The sequence below is a fragment of the Limulus polyphemus genome, unplaced genomic scaffold (genome assembly GCF_000517525.1).
Source record: "Limulus polyphemus unplaced genomic scaffold, Limulus_polyphemus-2.1.2 Scaffold1889, whole genome shotgun sequence".
Taxonomy (NCBI): domain Eukaryota; kingdom Metazoa; phylum Arthropoda; class Merostomata; order Xiphosura; family Limulidae; genus Limulus; species Limulus polyphemus.
In genome coordinates this window covers 128,334-146,605 of record NW_013667499.1, presented here as the reverse complement: position 1 = coordinate 146,605, position 18,272 = coordinate 128,334, and positions in this window count along the sequence as shown.

Genomic DNA, 18,272 nt, shown 5'->3' with positions numbered 1-18,272 from the left:
GATATTTGCCAACAAGACTGGTACACACAGTTTTCTTTGTTTTAACACAAATACGTTTTAATATACACACAACAATACAATTTACAATAACAGTTATTACAAATATCTATTACACACAATGATTTATGTACAAAAATTTTACAAACTTACAAGCAGTATAAAGTCTTCTTTATAGTCTGGAACTTTTTCGATATCTTATCGAGGGTTCGCGATGAGCGAGTTAATTACGAGTTGATGTAAGTATGTTCGCTTAACGAGGAGCTAGCTAGCTTTGTCCTTCGTTATTCACCAGCCACACACGCCGAGTTTTCCACGATGAAGTTATATAATGTTTTCGTGAAAGTACTAATGTCCGATGAGAATCCACTGAAGTTAAATGATTTGTAATATTCGAACTTTGTAAATGCTCCTGGTCAAATATCTTAAGTTTTCCGATTAATAAGCATTATAATAATCACAGTTATAGTTTCCGAAGTTTATAGCACACTGCTTATGGCAAACTAATAATAGATACTCCTTTTTTGGCGCGTCGCGTTGGTTATATTTATAGGCGTGTGGAGAGTTTCTAGTAAATTCAAATCATGTAACAATATAAAGCTACATTTAAGCGTTTACGTACACATATATATTGTTGATTCTTACTCTCGAGAATCTTCTACAACTTTGGAGAATAGGCGAGATTTCGCAATACATAGTTAACAGTATAAGCTATGTATGTTTCTAAATATAAATTTAATCTAAACAAACGTCGATATTAAAATAAATATATAATAAAAATTTCGTTACACGTCTATGTAAAGAAAATGCAAATTAATGTTATAGTAATACAATTACATGAATCCCGCTGAACAACTAGGTAATGAAATTTGTTAGAATATACAGCTTACAAAAATGCACCATAAAATTTATTATACTGATATTTTGCTTATTATAATAACAGTTTCCATAATTGTCTTCCTTGTTGCATGTCGGAAACTGTATGTGCAAAGTTCTAGTTATGGTTTTATTAAAGTTTCTAGTTGTTTCTAGTCTAGGTTAGTGGGAAAACATAAACAATATGTTATATTATGTTCAGCAAAGATATTCTTACATAAGTAACATTTTATACAATAGAAAACTCTAAGACCTGTAAAGAAGACGTGTTATTGAATTAATTCAACCGATATTGAATCTCCTGAATGCGGGCAGCGTTGCATGTTGGGAACCTATACAAGTGTCAGAAGAAAAGAATGTAATGTCATGATAGAAAAGTAATAAGACTATTTCATGTTTCTATGTGAGCCACATCTACCTATTATTGTCTTTCGATCTTTTTTATTCTTTTAACATGGCGAAGCGGTTGTTATTTGAGCTTTCCTTTTATAAAAATATATATATCCTGACACAATAAAAGTGGAATGCGAGTATCACTTTTTTAAAATGGGATCTTCAGGGAACATTTTAGATATCAGATATAGATAATACTGTGTAAGGAGAAGGAATTTGTTGAAATATTCTTGTCAAAAGAGCTGGCTTTATTATGTTTAAAAAAGGTTGATGTTGCCCTGAATGATTTATGCAAGTTTCCTAAAAAAGAGGAAAACATGTACTTAATAATTTACATTTTAAGTGAAAACTTTCTTTATTAGTCTGTTCCTGTGTTTTTAACTGATTATACATTTATAAAACGTTAAATAATATACAATTGTTATGGTAATTCGAAATACCTCTATTTAAACACCGAAATATTTTTATAGTTACTAAATCTTTCTGTTAACCTCAATAAACAAGTCTAAGTTGCAACACACGGTCACTATTAATCATTCTATGCTTTAGACAGACAAATATAATTTATTTTTTTACAAGCGTCTGCATTAAATATTTTTACTGATATTTTTCGGCTATGCCTTATTCAATAATTTCGATAGAAATTAGACGTATTTTAAGATCTTGTTTCAAAAAATTCCTAGTTAATCTGGTTAGGTATAACGTTAATTATTCACAGTAATCCTGAGAAAGCTCTAGCCGTATTTAAAGACGCGTAAACTATACTATTTTTAATGTACTTCTGATATATTTAAGTACCTTATTATACTGCAAGGAATTAGAAGACCAGTAGCAAATTACTTTTTTAAATATCATTAACAAAACACCATTGTTTGCAAGATTTAACGGCATTTGCTTTTTAATTTTTCGATGATGAAAAAAATGTATTATAAAGCTTGATTTGTCTTTTGTTTCCTACTATTTTTCTAGATTGAATAATTTCAAGAAAACCGTCCCTTAACAGAAATCTGGGGAAAAGTAGCAGCAAGAAAAAAACGTTGATGGAGAAATATTTTGCATGTCAAATTTGAGATACGATCGATATATATATATATAAGGCCTTCCAAACGTTCTTATATCATGAACCATGGTAAGGCCTTCCAAACATTCTTATATCATGAACCATGGTGACGCCCATTTGGTCTTCTTTGTTATTGTTATTGTTCCGTCAGCCTACAGCAAAAACGGGCATGAGTGTTACAATCAAACCTGGACAATGTTACTAAACGGATCATTGCGCATTGCGTAGGTTATTTCTATATTTTTCATAAGCTAAAAAAATCATAAATTTAGTGTAAACGATGTCATCATTACTCCTTGGAGTTAGTTTTCTTACAAATATAGAGTATTTCTTAAAGAAGTTTACATGCAGGGTGAAACAGGAATTACCAGCTAATAATACACGAACATTAGATGACTGTAACACGTAGATACTTATTGCTGTGCACACTATAAAATCTGTGTCTTTAGGGAGCCAACCGCTATATTATGTATGAAGTTGATGGAGTAAAAAATAATAAAATACATAATATTAAATTATATTACACACATTCATAGAATAATTAATTTAAAATATTGCATCAAGCTCAGTTTCGAGTATCGGATCGGCAATCACGGTGTCGAATTATAGCCCACACTGCTTGATTGTGAATTTTATATATACTGCAGGTCATCGTTGAAGCTGACTATAAAGATTAACAAATATCTTTCATGCAGGAGATTGGAAAATGATGGCGATTCTAGGCGAACGTGAAGCAGAAATTTTGTAGTTTTATTTAGAAAATAATTAGTTTCAGATAAAATATGTAGCATCTGCGGCTCATCACAGTGTTTCCAGGGTAGTGGAAGTGTCACAACCGAAACTCCATCAGAAATGGAGGTGGGAAATAACATATGTAAATATGAAAGGTATCTCAGAATTTGTTTTATGCACAACAAGTGTCAGTTGATCAGTCACGTGATTTGATATACAAAACTTTACTATTGTAGCCCGTATTCAGAAATGTTTATATAGTTCTATAGACCTTTATACCATATAAACAATAAGAGAACGTTTTTTTTTAATAAAGTATATGACCATTACTGACTCAAATGAAAGTTGCAAATCGATCTGACAAGCTCAAAATCAGTGAATCAATAAGCTGCTTCAGTAATATGACCCACTCGTCATCACAATGGCTTCTAGTTGGAGATGAATCCCATGTTGCCAATTTGTCTTCTTAGATCATTTAATACGTGTTCCAAAGATTTCACGCCCGGTGACTGTAATGGCCAGCTCATTTGTTCCGATAGCGAGAAGCTACTAAACAGATGAGGAAAAATATAATATAAGGCTTGATTTCATCTTTTGTTTCCTATTATTCCTCTAGATTAAATGGTGTCAGGAAAATCTTCCCTCAACAGAAATCTGGGAATATGTTTTAGCAAAATACAAAAGTTACTAAACAGGTTAGTACGTTGATGTGTGCATATTGCCATATACTCGTGCAATTCGTCAGAACTTTATTCTGATGGATGATAAAAAGCAACCCCACTGTGATCAAATGACCAATTCCACCAGCATATGTCAACGCTAATGATTTTAACAATGCGTCCCTTATCGTATGGTATGTATAATATGCTACTATCACACTATACATGTTTTTCTTCTGTGAACTTGGACTTGGATCTGAACTCGAACACCATTTCAAAGGGGACACTTGCAACAGGACTGCAATATGAAGCGTGATTTCGTGATGACGAAGGAAGGTATTTTTATTTAGATACACAAAACAAGTAACAAGGGCATCATCATCATGTTAAGAATGAGATATCAAAGAGTGGCCGTTACTGATCACGAGTTGAGGAGACTACAGTAATGATAGGTGTAAGATTGTAGGGGCGTTATAAATATTTAATCTATTATATGGTAGTTGACATTAAGGAATAATTATATAAATATAAAAGTGTTTATTGGTCTAATGTCGGTTCTTGTATTAGAAGTGATTTTTCGTTTGTTTACTTTGATTTATTTGCTTAATATGTTAGTGTTTTCTATGGTTATACTGTGGTTATTTGTGATACAATGTTCAAAACATGGAAAGGTGATTTTTTGTGTTCATTGAATCTGGTTTCCATTTTTCGGCTTGTTTCTCCGATATAGAAATCATAGAAGTTGTTGCATTGTATTTTATATAAGACGTTAGTATTATGCTTGTCAAAGTAGTTTTTACATAGTTTAGATTTGAATTTTGGACCTGGTTTTTGAATGAATTTAGTGTTTACTGGAATGTTATGTTTGATTATGAGTTTTTTTCTAAACGTTAGTTATTTTGTCGCTGATATCTGGAATGTAAAGTATGCAGCAGTGTAGTGTTTTGTTGTTAGTTGTTTTGTTGTCTATTGTGTTGTTGGTTGTGGCTTCCGTGAATAATTCTTTAGACGGTTTTTATAGGATAAAGTCTCGTTTTAGTTGACTGACTTCTTCGTTGAGTTTGTCAAGTGAGCAAAGGTTTGTAGCTGTGTTTATTAGGTTTTCTAGTATGCTGAGATTTTGTTTTGTTTCATGTGTCGAGTTCCAGAGAATATACAGTCCAGTATCAGTGATTTTTCGGGGGATATCTTCTTGTCATATTGAAGTTTAGAAATGATAGTTGTTGATCTTTTTCGTACTTACTGGTGAACTTAGTATTTGGGTGTGTGGAGTTAATGTGTTTGAAAAAAATGTGTTTGGGTGTCCTATAGATGTGAATCCGGCAGATGTGTCGTCTACATATCTGCACCAATATATTGGTGGGTTTGATTTTAAACTGGTGGCTTGAGGTTCAATCTGTACCATAAAAATGTCGGCTAGGATCTGTGACACCGGATTGCCCATACTTAAACCATTTATCTGAATGTAGTTTTGGTTGTTGAACATAAAGTTAGTTTTAGAGATAGCAAATTCTAAAAGAGTTGCTAGTTCGTTGTTGGGGATGTGTATGAGTGAGTTGAGGTCTTTGATGTATAGTTCTAATGCTATTTCACTGGCTTCTGTGGTTTGGAATTTTAGTGAAGAGAGAGACTATGTCAAAGCTAACCATTAAGGCTTTATGGTATAGTTACTCTAGTACAGTTCTAAAGTCGAAGGCGTCTTTGAAAAAAGAAGTGTGCTGATGTTATATATGTAGACAATGCCCACGCGATGTATTTACCTAGGTTATAGGTAAATGATTCATAGATCGACATTATGGGTCTTAGTTAACAATGAAGTTCATATGGTTTGGGAGTTTCATACAGCTGTGGTGTACAGGAGTCGGTCTTACATAAGTAGGAGTAAAGATGCTCAGAAATTGTGTTTAGTTTAGTTTAGTTAATTTTCACGTGTTTTTGTCGGATTTGTGAAGTTTGGCTTAAATATATTTGTATCTGATATGATAGCATTCATTGTTTGATTGTACTCATCGGTATTCAAGATTACGATGGCATTGTCTTATCTGCTTTTAATATTTTGATGTTATTGTTTTGTTTCAGGATTATCAATTCATTGAATATCTCTGTTTCATTGGTTACTTTTAACTTTCTCTTTTGAGAAACTATTTTGGTGGTTTTGTTTGAGAATTCTCTGAAAAGTTGTTTAAAATACCATATTTGAGTATTTCGGAGAAATGGAATTTTTCTGTTTTACCTGTAAAGACGATTTATTTATTATCATTAGACATGGTATCTGTGTTGTCTTCTTTTTGATGGTTGTTTTCCGTACTTTTTGTTGTATTCTCGGTCTTTGTGGAATTAATCTCTACTCTTTTAACCAGATCTTCAAGGCATGCTTTCATTTCAATGCATGGAATATTTTTGGGAGTGACAGCAAAATTGAGTCATTTGTTCAGAAGATCTATTTCTTCGATATTTAGCTGTCGACCAAGTCTGTTTATTATAAGGTTGGTTGGTTGTCGTATTGACATCCTTTCTGATGTTGGCATCTTAGTTGGTTAAGTTTTTGTTATGGCGGGTCTTTTTTTTTTTGTCTTCCTTGTTGCTGATCTGGTTGATGTTACGTTGTATGAGTCCATAATTTCTGGTTTAATGCAGCAGACTAACTCACGGTCTAAATTTTTTGTTTTTGTTTTTGCAGGTTATTCAGTTCTTTTTATTTAGAGTTTAATGTAGCCTTTAGTAGTTTTTCTGTAAGTTATGGATAGTACTGGTAAACTTCTTAAAATTTCGAGTTAATTTTACTTTCACAAAATTAGAGATTAAAGTTGAAGACCTAAGGAACTCGAAACGTTGTTACTTGTTTTGTGTTTTTTAAATAAAAATGTTAATACCCATATCAGCCATCTCTACTACATGAAGCGTAAACTATACTTAAGTAAGGCATTCGCCATCAGCTTGTTTGTCGTCTGGCATAAAGACTAGTCCTTAAAAAACCAATTTTTTATATTTGTATGTCAAATTTTCTTCCAGTCGTTGCTCTACATTGTTGATACAGATGGGAGACTAAAGACAGCCAGTTTCTTCAACCTCCTATTGTCAAGTAGTGGTTATCTTTTATATTATTGAATAATATGGTTGTGTTTTGATGGTCTGAAAGTGAGAGCACATTCTGCTAACCACAGTTTATAGGTATTGAAATTACTCTGTAACGATTTATGTGTGTTCACCAGTTCCTAGAGAACTATTGTCCTCAACGTTATGGAATCTCGGAAAAGCCTTTGTTGGGATCCTAGCATGCTTCACTATGAAACTTTTCTTAAACATTATTTTATTGTTCAAATTCCTAACTGAAAACACATAATGGTTCCCTTACTTTTATATACCACTGACGGGCATCTGGCATTTATTTTACATTAAAGTTAACTTAGACGTGTTACTGACAGTATATAATAATATTTGTTGTACCTTCTCATTGATGAAATATGGAAAAATTTAACTATCCCCTAATTATTTTCAGCTGTGTTCTTTGCACTAAAGTATAAGTTCTATTTTGTACTTATCTTGATGCTTTTGAAACTGTGGTTTCGTAATCCTTTTGAAACGTACTGTACTTAACTTTACTTATCTACTAAGAATTTTTGGCTTAAATCATTTTAGCCTTCTACGTTCCTACATATCAAATTAACCAAGCAAATTCTTAAATCTTAAACTTAGCTATTGACGATATCCTGTCACCAAAGAAACATTTACCTCTTATTCGTCCATAAAATAAAACAGTCCTAGCATTAAGCAGTATGTAATCTTACATACATTTTGTGTATAGCAGTCGACATCGGCTTTAGGAGAAATCAACAAAGTGTAACTAAGAATGATTAGAAATAAATGATGAATTTATCAATGGAGAAAAAATTCATTAAGATCTTACGCATATCCATAATGATGGGTAATTCTGTAATTTCTAAAATGTACTTCATATAACTGAATAAGCATGTGAAGTCTTTACATTTATATACTTGGTCAGTGTTAAATCATTCTTAGAAGTTAGAGGATAATTGTACATTTCTTTATACAATTAACGACGTAAGTACGATGTACGTATTAGTTTTTTGTGAGATTAATGCTTTATTTTAATTTTACTGCTCACAAAAAAAGTTCAATTATGTTCCACAAATCCTGTATCAGAGAAATCTATTACTCTCCGAATCTTTAGCTGGGAACTGGGTTTTAAGTGAGTATTGATCTTTCCACGAGGTTACTCCTACTCAGCAGAAAATTAGAACCTCGTGGATTAGTGAAACAGAATGAATTAACTGAAAGAAGAGGTAATAAATCTATACCATAGAACTGGGATTCAGGCTTCAGCTGTTTCCTTGTATTCATTATCTTATTGGCAGATTTTATATATTTGGTTTCAAGCATTGTTGTCGTATTAAAAATTGATTACTGAGATATTTTTAATTTTTGAGCGAGTTTTATTATTTATGCTAATTTAGAAAAAAGTTGTGGCGCTGGAATTTATATTCAAATATGTTCACATACTTTCGAGAGTATGAATATGGCTTATTATATAGCGAAGGTTTTGATATTCGTCTCATTACCAGAAAACTGCGACATTCTTTACTAAGTTTCACATCTAACACAAGGAGGTGTATCAGCCATGAAGTCAATAATCATGCGTTTACCTACTTTATCGAGTCAACATTTCGTAAAATGCGAAGAAGTAAATGAAGCTGAAATGTTAATCCCACGACACGTTAAATTTGAGCGAAGTTTATAAAACAGACATTTTATTTAATTCTTGATTTACAAGATAGAATATTCCATAACAAGGAAATGTTGATTTTACGAGTGAACTATAAAGTACTATATTCAATGGTATTTATTGCAAATCTGCTCTTGTCCTTAATTTTAAACTACTGACCATAGGAAAGGTAATTAGTAAACAGCACCCACCATCCAATGTTAATGACTGACTGTCACTCTTATAACGTAAAGATTTGAACACAGCTCACTAACTACAAAGTTCCAATACAGGGCCAATCAGCTCCCTAATAATTACTTCTAAATTTGTAGTCGAAAACGCTGACTCTGCCAAACTCAACATCACAAACAATTCTTGAAAACGCCAATTTTAGTAAAATAATATTATAGAACCATCAACCATTTCACTAATTTTCAGTTTTCCTTGAATAAATTACATTGTGCAAACTTATCTTGCCAAATAGTACCTTTGGTAACACGATTATTTTTTCTTAATAAAAATAGTGAAATATACTTTATTATTATTTTTATAGAACAACAATAAAATGTGTTTGAATATATGAGCATAATAGTTAGAATTATAAATATGCATATGTATTATTTCTCTGTTTGTAAATAGTAAATAAGGGTATATTCATATATTAAATCGTAGTTAGTCTAGTTTATATATTTTTTCCCTCATCATGCATATAATATACTCATGTAGTTTAATGAAATACTTTGTTGTTATTGTCTTTACTTGGAGCATTGCTGGTTTAAAATCTACCTTTGTTTAATTGATTTTTTTTTACGACCCAGTCGTCTATACCACCTATTTTGTGTTATAGTGAAAGTAATTTTCATATAATTTCTAAACATAAATCTGAGATGTATAAAATTAAATAAGTATGGTTAAGGTATTTATTTTAAGTACAGTCTTGGCCAAAATGTTCGCATATTTTGTAACAAATAAAATCATTATTATTAGAATGGAAAGCAATACTTTTAGCTCTGTAAAACTGAGAAATGAATGTTATATTAAACATCTACATATGTAATTTTTATAATTAGACAGGTTCTTTGGACATCATGAACGATTTATTAGAGCAGCAAACAATTTTATCAGGCACGTATAGAAAGACGTGTAATTCAGCATTTCACCAAACACAACAAAACCTTACCAAAACATATATAATGACAAAATATAACATCAAATTATTATAAATAGCGTCTGTAACCTTAGATCAGTTCATATTAAACATTCGGTAGTTGGTTGGTCCTTCTCGTACTCTAATAACTTCCGCAAGGCGAAGTGGCATGCTGTCGATGAGGTCATTGATGTAATCCATCGTGATTTCACCCCAACTTGTCACAAGAAGGCGCTGCAACTCAGCTATAGTAGCTGGTTTATGGTCGTGGTTAGCAATTTTCCGGCTCAGTTCTGCCCAACAGTTCTCAAGGAATTACAGTGTGGAAACTTTGTTGGCCATGATAATCTTGTAACGTTCTCCTGGTCGTGATCATCCTGTACAATACGCGCACAGTGGGCAGCGACTTTGTCATCCTGAAACACAAAGTTATTGCCAAACTTTGTCCTAGTGTATGGCAAAAATATCGTCTCCATGTGGTGCATGTAAATGCGCCAATGACGTTTCCCTGGAGGACATAAAGAGCAGTGTTCCACCATGATGAATAGCGGTTCAAACATGTTCTACACCACGTCCTGGTGTTCCCAGTGGGAAAGACAATTTTCCCTCATCTGTTCTCCAGGCAAACGATGGACACCAAATCTATCATCAGCTTTAAGAAGTCGGAAACAGGAATCCTCTGAAAATATGGCATGTCTCCAGTATACTAAATGTAAGTTAGCATGCTTTCTTGTCCAAGTAACGCGGTGACAGTGGTGAAAATTGGTTTATAATCGGTTTTCAGATAGCCATTCTTGCAAAATCCCCTTGTTTTGTCAGTCTCCTATTTACTGTTCTTCTGGATACCCTGGAATGAATGTGTTCATGCAATTCCTGTCGTAAAGTGTTGAAAGACTTCTTTCTATCTTGACGCGTTAAACTGATCGAAATAAGTTCGATGACGAGGAATGGCTGGAGACGGCTTGAATGGGTAATGAAGAAAAACTTTAATATAAGTCTAACATAACAGCAAATGTTCAACGTTTCGACAAGGTTTTGATGATGATGATGACAAAACCTTGTCGAAACGTTGTACATTTGCTGTTATGTTAAACTTTTATTAAAGTTTTTCTTCATTACCCATTCAAGCCGTCTCCAGCCATTATGATAGAAATAAAGTCATACAAGGTAGTAGTTTTTCATCGTCGACCAGTAGACTTTCCTGGAGCAAGTTTTCTGTAGTCCGATAACGTTTAAGCTTCTGGATACACAGTACACTGAGGACACCCTACTGTTCTGGCAATGTCCGTTTCTCCATACCATTTCTGGACAGTCGAACAATTTGACACCCTATAACTTCCGGCACTTGACGAGTCAAGTACAGAGAAATTGTCTGAACAAGGCGTTGTTCTGTTTCGAAAAAGTTTATACTAAAAGCACATCCTTTTATAGAAAACAAGTGTGTATGTGTGTTTTGACGAACAACTGCTTAAAACAACTGTACGTAGTAGACCAACAACTCTGTTACTAGACGGGCATTTATTCTATAACTACTCGCTGTTTGTAGACAATACCATCAATATAGAACTGTAGAATAGAATCAATATAGAACATTGTTGTCAAGAGTGTATATTGGTGAAAAATAGTAATAGTATAATTACTTATGACGGAAGCTAGAGTGATCACAGAGGATTTTCGTGGATTGTTTGTCACTCATAATTAAGGATAACTATTATCAATTGTTAAATTATTATTTAAGATTTTTGTCAATTCGTATTGCAGAAGTTAATGAATAGCAGTACAATGAACGATAATACTGCGCCCATCTCATTATAGCTACAATAGCAATAACATTAAATTAGGTGTTATTTAAAAAAATACCTGTAATTGTTATCTAAAATAATTTTAAACATCAAATGAGTAGCAATCTATTTATTTCTTTACTATTTGTCTCCATAATTCGAAGACTGAAATATAAGAATGGTGGTGCAAGAAACCTTGGAAAGGCAATCTGTAGAGAACGTGTTGCCTTTGGCATTAATAACAGCCGGACATTGTTGCTAACAGCTGACTGCAACGGTTCAAATTTGTTTGGAAGAAAGTACTGAAGTAGTCTTGTACTCCAGCTCCAATCGTGATGATAATTCTGGGTTTTTATATTTTGACACTTAGGTTGAGTTTCAAAACATCTCAAAGAAATTGAAATCACTTTTATCGAGGCTCTGATATAGCTCAATAACTCACTATTTGCTACCAACTACTAATCCTCTCAGAATGCAGTATCACGTGCTCTTTCTTGGCAAAAGAACATGATCACAACCATATATTTCAATCACGTCAGCCATTGCAACGTTCATAAAAATGTTGCAGTACGACAAAACGTTCGTTGTTCCATTAACTGCTACTAGATTCAAAATAAAACAGGTCCACACTATGATACTACTATTTCTTCATTCAGCGTGTTTGATGGACTTAACAAAATATAAAGCAATTTCATCCTATCCATCCTGGTTAATGCTCTTCTCTTGATTTTATCCATCATCAATTCTGTCATATTTCGGATGTTATCCTCCCATATAGATGTATTTCTTCTTCTTTTTCTCTTTTCTTCCAAGGTAGTGCATTCCAAACTGTTATGTTCCGGGTATCTGGACTACATTAACACATTATCATATCCACCCATCCTTCATTAATGTCGTATATTGTTCAAACGGTTTGAGCAAGAGTAGGTGGAATAAAATATCTTGATATTTCGTACATCAGTGTTGTATCTCACAAACGTTCTTTTTTGAAGGCCCAGGAACCATTTTTCTCTTGACATCTTGGATTCAATTAGCTGTTCAAAACAGCTGTTAACTTTTTCCTTCTTTGAAGCAATGAAATATACGATTCACATCAAATTAAGTAGATATGTGCCAATTACTAAATAGAGTGCGCTATTATTGTGCTTTTAAAAATTGTTATCTAAAATAATTTCAAACATCAAATGAGTAGAAATCATCTAGTTAGTGACGCGCATGAATGGATTAACGAGATTCCCACTGTCCCTATCTACTATATAGCGAAACCACAGCCAAGGGAACAGGTTTTATACTTATAATGGAAGGTAGGATAAAATTTTTATAAGTCTCTGTCTTTTTAAAAAAGACATATCAAAAGAACACCATTTGTGAAGAATGGCTTTGTATATACAGCTCTTACCTTTGCATTTCCCTAGAGAAAAACTCAATTTATTGTCTTTTAAGAAATATTATGACTTATGAAATATTTAAACTATTTAATTAAACCAAAACTTGGTAATACACTCGAAAATAAATGAGAGTATAACACAAAGAGATAGGGAGGTTTATTTGAAATAACAGAATACTGGTAAACACATACGTTGCATATCTGAACAAAAATCTGAACATTAAGATTCATCAGTATTTTGCGCTATAATTGCCCATACTTTTTAAAAACTATCTTACACAATATAAGGAACTCAACAGCTTTGACTTTTGCAACATCTGCATAATATTAAAACTTTATCTGTGTTTAGTTTTGTTCAAGAAACCCCATTTAAATTAAGAACCCTTCATTATTGAATAATTGAAACAACAATTATAAACTTTTTTAATTTCACACTTGAAAACACAAATATGAAAGCTATTGTAAATGTCTCATATAAAGTTACCTGAGTCCGAAAGTGTGAAACTTACTTTACATGAATTATTCTTAGATTTTTATATTTATTTATTCAAATGCTTCATTGTATATTTATCCATATCGTTTCATATCAAACGTACACAAAACCAGAATTGTTTTCTACTAAAACATTGTGCAAAAAAGTATTTTTTTATCATATACATATGATTAATCCAGTTTTAGATAAAAGAAGATGAATACAGATGTAACAAACAAGCCAAGAAAGCGTTATATCATTAAAATGTAATATTATCACAGCATGACTCCACTAAAATATAATGCTGTAGTGTTCACTGTATAAGGCGGTTAAAGTAAAATAAATTAACCCCAGAATTAAGGATTGGGTCCATGTGGGCTCCATTGGTTTTTCAACATATTTTCTAAGCTATTTATGCACTAACTTTCTTGTAGGATTAAAACAGTTTCGGTTATAAGGCCCGTAATAATTTAAATCACACAAAACGTTTAATAAAAAGAAATATTGTCAACATTGCACTTGATTACACAAATTTTTACTACAGTTTCTTATATATTTTACACGGGAAATGAGTAAATTCACCCATATTTTTGGTCATTTCCCTAAACTGAGCAAGAAAAGACATAAATATTATTCAATATGCTAGAAAATGTGGACCACATTAGTAGTAAAGAAAGTTTAAAAAAGTCGATGATTTGGGGGTTAAAATAGAAAACAAATCATGGAGGAAACAAGAGCCAAAATGTCTAGCAATAAATCAAAACTTTCAAACAACGAAGAGCAGAGTTTATGAGTATTGTACTAAAATACGTACACTACAATGGTTTAGTTGAGCAATAGATTATCGACGAAAAGGACAGAACTAATGAAATATGCATTTACAGAAACATTTATTTTGTTTCCACACGCCCGACGATGATATCAATAAATAAGGTCTTCAAAACAGCAATAAAATCCTTCTTGTCCTGTACCCGTCGCTTATTTCTACGTATTAATATCACTAAAACTAAAGTTATACTCTTTGGTCCAATACGACATAAGTTTCAACTCTTTCGTAACTCATCTGTTTTTGATGTTCCTATGAACAACAATTCTCTGATATAGTTCAGTATTTCAGCGTAGGCTTTGACAAACACCTAACATGGAATGCTCAGACTTAACTTAAGGTTTCACATATTATATAGTCTGCTTGGAACCTCTCTTCTTTTGTATATTCTCTCCCAGTGGGAGAGCGGTAAATCTAAGAATTTACAACGTCAAACTCAGGGGTTTAATTCCCTTTGGTGGACACTGCAGATAGCTCGATGGAACTTTACTATAACAACAAACACACAAAAGAAACTCTGATATATATTGACAAGGTATTCATCTGACTGTGCCTCACCCATTGACAGATTATTTGAAATTTTGCTCCTTCTTCCTATTATACCCATCTTCAGGTTCTTGAGCAGCTGCCTTTTACATTCATCTTTCCAGCCCGGCTAAGGAATTCTATGACGGGTCCTCCTTTCCACCAGTCTTAGAACACCTTTAATCGCTGAAATATGTTCAGCGATATTTTCTATCTCAAAAATATTATTATTTATGAACTCCATCAACTATCACTTCATAGACCCATTAAACAACTTTCTTCTGAGGACCCCTATGTCAGTCTTTACGTGATGTAATTGGCTGAAGTTGATGCAGTTCATGATGACCAAATCTCCATGCATGTGTCAATCTAAATGACAATTACAGTGTTCGTCTCCTTTTTTAAAATAACCTTGTACCAAATAGACATCGTCCTACTGCAGTCATGCTTATTTCATCTCTTAGTCATTCTTTATGATCACTTTCTCATTAACCAAGTCACTTGGTCTTAGAGATGGCATAACCATCTGTCAATCCGCAAATGGATAACAAATAACCAAATGTAATTATATGTTCAAAATAGTCAAGAAAATTTAGCTAGTACGTAATAAATGGTTGTGTAGTTGGAGAAAATGTAATCAAAAATACTAATATACTCATAATATTTTGTTTAATCCATCTAAGATTGGGAAATGTAGTTAAACAAAATAGAGCCAAATTGATTAATGTATGAATTTTACTACTGAAAACATTTTCATACACACTTTTATAAGTTGCAGTAATTTTATACTGATGTATAAGGTTATGTTTATAGTATTTTAATGGATAAATCTAAATACATTTTGTCTGGAATCGTGAGCTGTGTTTATAAATGAACATATATAAATATATCAAACACTAACAACTACACTGAACCGTTAGGGATAATGATACGAAGAGCGACCTCGGCATTAATCGAATAACGATATCTCGTTCCAGATAATTAAATTTGGTAAAGTTGAAGTTTACTATAATTTTACTGATTCGCTTACTTAACCAGACCGTACAAGCTTGTGTGATGTCCTAAATTACTTTCGATAGGATAATTAACTTAATTTCCCAATGCACTATATAGGTAGTAAGATCCAATAACCGAGGCTTAGGATCCAGCGTCTTTGTCTGGAGGAGTCATTTGTATGTTTCTGTCACATAAGCCTATGGCTCTTGGTAATCCATTCATCTTGTACCTTAGCTTAGTTGATAGCAATATGAAGTGAATATTAATTTGGGAATTTTACTAAATAATTTAAGCTTAACCAAATTAGGTCAATTATGAACAGGTTACAAACTAATAAAATGTCAACTATTTACCACAAGGATTATTAAAAACAAACTTTCTAGGTCTAATTTGATGTTGTTTTTATATCGATGTAAATATATAAGTAATTATAAAAGTTTTTCACATCAAGCTTAAACTTTTATTACAACTTATGGAATTTCAAAATATACAAAATTTTATAAAGAAATTATCTGAATAATTAAAAATGGTCTTCACAGTGAAAGAGAAGAGAGAGATGTGTATGTATATAAACAAATCATATTCCAACTTTTTTGGAATTCCACAGTGTAAACATTTTTATTCTTGATTTAATTCTTTTATGAGATTAAATAAGTACTAAAACTGCAGCTTTCTTAACGTGAGCTTAGAAACTTTCATATTACAATGAGCAAAACTGCCCAATCCAGTCATCAGAGTGAAATTTAAATTGTTGAAGTTATCACCACATATGCAATTAATTACAAAAAAGTTACTTTAGTAAATATCTTAGGATTAAAAATAATTTTTGTTATAATTATACAGTAATCCCTAATTGCAGAAAAGGCTTAGAAACTTTCATATTACAATGAGCAAAACTGCCCAATCCAGTCAGCAGAGTAAAATTTAAATTGTTGAAATTATCACCACTTATGCAATTATTCAGAAAAATGTTACTTTAGTAAATATCTTAGGATTAAAAATAATTTTTGTTATAATTATACAGTAATCCCTAATTGCAGAAAAGGCTCAGAAACGTACATTGAAATATATAAGTAGCATGGGTATGAGTGATTACATAGTGCAGTGTTAACAACATTACTAATGTTCGAAAACGTAAAGCTTATTGATAAAATACCCTCGCAGTTAAGCTAATGCAACAACGAATTATTTATTTTGACTCTATTTACAATATGTAAATTCCACTGTTCTGACTGATACTGAATGTGTATTCAATATATCAATTAAACCAAGTTAAAGTGGCCACACGTTGGCCTACAGATAAGCGTATAAAGCTGCCAAAATAGGGATTAAATATATAAATTTGTGATTGTAGTTATAATTCTTATTTCATTACTTTTTATAGCAGGATTCCTATTTCTTTTTAAAATGAATAATTTTTGATAGTCTTGTTTGTTTATCTTTTATGTTGTACCTGTATAAAGTATATACTTTTCCTATAGAAACTGTTGCGTGTCGTTGGGTTGAATTGGGTTGAAAAGATACTTAAATACGTACATGATATGTTTAACCTCTATATTATACTTATATATGTATACATATGGATTGTTATTAGAATATCAAAAGTGGATAGCCACGGACCAGTCAAGTAAGCTGGAGAAATCTTGTAGTGATACTCAGAGCCATCTTGACGCTAGCCCTGCTGACGTGATCAGGTAGTTAGGTAGTAGACCGGAAATGTTAGCGACCTTTTTAGCGTATTATTAGTATATATGCACATAATATATCGTAACCGATATTTTGAATGATTGGTTTTTTTGCTTAGGAATCCGTTTGGGTGGTTTTTCGACGAGTGAATTATTTGGAATCCTTGTCGATCCCTACTATTAAGTACAACCATACTTAAAATAGGAATGTGTATCTGTTAAACATAACATCAAAGTATCTAATAAATCTGAGTTATAATCTTTCATAGAAGAAGTTCTCAGAAGCACAATCATACGAATAGATTAATATAAATCTAAGATTGCGTTGCGCTACGGGGAAATAAAATGAATAAAATTACTAAAGTTCTAGCCAATAAAACATAAGTTACGGAAACTCTTTAGATTACTTTATGCTAAAAAATACCGTAGTTTAGCTAGTGTTGTAACACTTGAGCAGTTTTAATTAAAACTTTTTAAAAAGCTTCTTGTATTTTTTGCTTTGTATAAACTGAACCTATAAGTTTGTTTATGGTAAATCTACTAAGACCATATAGCACCGTTACTGATTCTCAACTGCCAACGACAGGAAAGGCAACCGAAGGCATCCATCGCCAATTCTTGGGCTACTCTTTACCATCTACGATTGACTGTTACATTAGAACGTCTACGTGGCTGAAAGGGTAAGCATGTTCGGGGCCGAGCGCCCTAACCATTAATAATTTATGATATTAATATTTTTACACAGTATCAAAATTAATATGTTCTAGAACTTAAATAAAATTTAGAATTTTATACTATTAACTAACTTTATACTCTCTTTTGTACGTTAAACTAAACATGTATCTCTTCCAAGAAAATTTAACGGTAGAATTAAGTAGGCTTTTGTTGTCGATGTATTTATTTCTCTGCTTGGTCTTTGTTAATTCATTTATTACGTTTTTAAGGAATTAGAGGACTTTATTCCCTTGTTTAGATAGTTTTAAAAGACAAATTTGCAATCTTATATCGTATAT